Genomic DNA, 3652 nt, shown 5'->3' on the forward strand with positions numbered 1-3652 from the left:
TGCATACAGTGTAAAAGTTCACAGAAGTGTTCAAGTTTAGAAGATAAGTGTTGTTGAGAAGTGTTTTTTAATGAAAAGTAACAAAATTCTTACATTAATTATATTACAATATGTAAATGTAAAGTAGGAGAGCATCGCATTGTACACACTGCAAAACACACTAAACAGAAGGTCATATTTCACAGGACCAATATTGGTTAATACAGGTTGAGACTGCTACCTAGTGGTAAAAAATAAGCCATGGCAAAATACAGAGGACCCTCTCCATTTTGACTGTAATCAATATGGTAACAATGATTTATGTTGTACAGACAAAAAAAAAAAGATGTAATATTTCCAAGTGCAGTTCACAATACAGTGAAATATGACTTACACTTAAGCATACAGGCTGTGTAAAAATGAGTCAACAACATTAAAGATTCACTCCAGGATCTTAAGCACAACAAATTAGTAACCACAGGAGGTTGGTGGCACCTTAATTGGGGAGAACGGGCTCGTGGTAATGTCTGGAGCGGAATTGGTGGAACGGTATCAAACACATGCCATTCCATTTACTCCGTTCTGGACATTATTATGAGCCATTCGCCCCTCAGCAGCCTCCTATGTTTGTAACATATAGTAAGAATTGGAACTGCAACAAAAGAAATGAGCACCTCCTTCAAAACTACTGAAATTATACAAAAGTTGGAGAGTGCATCTTTAAGTTCCAACTGCTTGCATATTTACAAGTGGGATATCACCTTTGTTATCTTTGGCTATGTTCTTTTTGATCTTCCTGTGCTTAAGAATCTTGGACATGAGCTTCTCATAGAACCATTCTATGTCCTGTGTGTCCTCCGGCCACTTCTGGACAAAGGTCCTAATGGCTTCACATTTCATCAGTCTGTAATGGGGGACTTTCCCCACGATCACCATGAAAATCTCTGTGCTCCTCCAGCATCCTGCTCTGAGTCAGGCCTCCAGGCACCAGCCGTCCTTAAGGAACTCTTTAGACACGATACACACTGTCTTCCTGCTCCCCCATATGGCATCCCTGATGTTGGACAGGTGATCTTCACCTGGGATGACGTTTCTGGCCTCGAAGCAGCAGCTCTGCCAACTGAGAGTCCAGCCTCTTCAACAGGGCAGTTTCTACCCACTTGTAGTCGTTGTTGCTGAAGCATAAGTAAGCGTTGTACGGGGGCCCATCAGCAGGAGGATTCTTCCTAGGGCCCTCCAGGATCCTGGCGATCACCTTTTTGTAAACTTTGAAGAAGTATTCACGGAGACGGTCTAAAACGATCATTCCGACGATGATCAGGACGATGAGGGCTGAGCAGACGACGAAGAGCGAGAGCCTCAGCTCCTGAACCAGCCCCTCGTCATCCTCCTCACACGATATGACTGTGCTGTAATTCAACAGGCTGACGCCATGGAGATTTGAGGGAAAATCACAGCTGAATTCAACCACGCCAGGGTCTGGAAAAGTCACTTTAGTCCCGTTGAGCCATGTCAGAAAGTCCTCTAGGCCGCTGTCACAGTGGAATCGTTTCCTATACAGGTTGATCTAGCTGAGAGACTGGAACGCCGCTGGGTCAGGAGAGGCCAGGAAATTGTAAGAGAGGTCAAGTGTTTTGAGACTCCCTGGGAAAATGTCTGGTTGGAGATATGTGAGAGAGTTGAAGTGGAGATCCATCTGGGAGAGCCTGCAGGGAGTTCAAGCTTAGATCCCGACTAAAAAGGTTGCCAAGATTTTCAAAAACATGCAAACACTCTCCCCGTGCCCATATCACCTGCAAGGCGATGTTCCTTAGCTCAAGCAGCTTTAGAGAGTTCACAGCTGGCACTGAAATATTATTGTTAAGGGTGCACCACTTTATGAAGTTGTTACCATACCAGAGAAGCTTAATGTGCATTAATTTAGCTAAAACAATGTATACATCCTCTAAATTAGTTTACCTGTTGTTTTGAATATTAAGTATGATCATACTATCAGCAAAGCCAGCGAGGCCCTTTAAGGATGTGATCTTATTATCAGCCAAACAAAGAAGTTGGATGTTTGGGAGTGGTGCAAGGTAACCATCTGTACCTAGAGTTTTCTGTAAGATCAAGTACTTGTAGGTGTGGAAGTCCTGTAAATGCCTGATATCCCAATGCACCAATATGATTGTAAGATAAATCTAGTTCTAAAATATTGGGTAGATTTTCAAATGTGTAAGAATAGATTTCCCCTATAAGATTGTGTGACAGGTTCAGCCGTTGTAGATTTTCAAGACCAAAAAACACACCCCTGTCAATCTTGTTCGTTTTATTTTGGGCTATTGTTATGTCCTGTACCTCTCTCAGTGGACTGAATACTGCTATTGCAAAGTAAATATAAAGCATTTGGACAAATCTAGAATCTTGACGGCACTATTCTTGAGGCCCTCAAATGTTTGCCTGTCTGGGTCTTTGACGTGGCTGAAACCAAATTATTTTCCCATGGTGCTGTGTTCCAGAATAAGATGGTGAATTTTGGTCCCTCGGATTGTATTGAAAAACTGTTTTGCCTTGTCCACATTGAATCCATTGGACGATAAGTCAAGTATCTCCATGGACATGTTCCGTAAGGGATTTCCGCATATTTTCCAGTCAAAGCCATACTGAGTCATGCTATTTAGTTGGATGCTGCTCAAGTCAAGGAGCCGAAATTGTTTGCCTTGAAAGCCAAGCAAATCTTCCTCACATATGCATGTCATCCTGTTTAGGGTAACATTTAGCTCTTGGAAATCTATCATGTTCACAAAGAACAGTGCAGGTTGGATTATTTTCATGTGGTTACCATACAGATCTAGCATTTCCAAGGAGACCAGGGGTCTGAGATAGTCGCCCTGTAATACAGTTTCAGTCAGGTCACAATTATATAAAGAGAGAGTTCTCAGGTTAGACAGTCCCACAAACCCATATTGTTCATTCTGTAAACGTGAGTTATGTCCTAAATAGAGCTTTACCAAGTTCGCCAGCCTTTGAAACGTGTTAGTTCTTATAATAAGCCCATTTACTCATTGCCAACTGAGGTCCAGTTCCTTTAACCCTTCAAGCCCAGAGAAGGATGTCTCATTGATCTCACTGATGTAGTTTACACTCATATACACAAAGGTAATGTATGGAGGCAGCAGAGAGACCGGATGTAGAGACTGTGGTGCAAGCTGCTATAGAGCCAAATAGTGGGGATCTTGGGGTGCATTTCACCACCTGCAGGTATACTCCAAAGATAGCCAGCAGTATAAGGTTCCTCATCATCCCCCCCTGACAGAAAGTAGAAAATAATGCAAATTATTAAAAGATCATTTAAATGATTGTTATGACATAACAGGGCTACAGTCCATAAATTCATTCGATGGATATATCAGTCTTGGAGTATCCGCTTCAGATGAGACATCCTTGGCTATAGGGAATTCACATTTAACTGTCTCTTTGCATTGAAAGATCCATAGTCCACTGGCTTTGACCCAACCTGATAATGAAAATCCTTTATTTGTGTGCTGAGTACACAGCCTTACTCTAGTCTGGTGTCACAAGGCTTACATAGGGATGTTTGTATTATATGAATGAATCACTTCTACCCCCAAGTGTGTAAACCAATGAGAGTGCCTCTGGCAATTTAATTATGGCCTCGTTTGATGTGGCTGAA

At 42.1% G+C, this 3652-nt stretch overlaps 1 pseudogene across 1 annotated transcript; it reads right to left on the reverse strand.

The window, feature by feature from the left end:
- Positions 1–699: 699 nt before the first annotated feature.
- On the reverse strand, positions 700–3261 carry LOC311106790 (toll-like receptor 5; annotated as a pseudogene). The gene has a single exon. The product of its transcript is annotated as a toll-like receptor 5 (transcript).
- Between the last annotated feature and the right edge of the window lie 391 nt (positions 3262–3652).

Source organism: Coregonus lavaretus (genome assembly GCF_964263955.1).
Source record: "Coregonus lavaretus genome assembly, chromosome: 31".
NCBI classification, from domain to species: Eukaryota; Metazoa; Chordata; class Actinopteri; order Salmoniformes; family Salmonidae; genus Coregonus; species Coregonus lavaretus.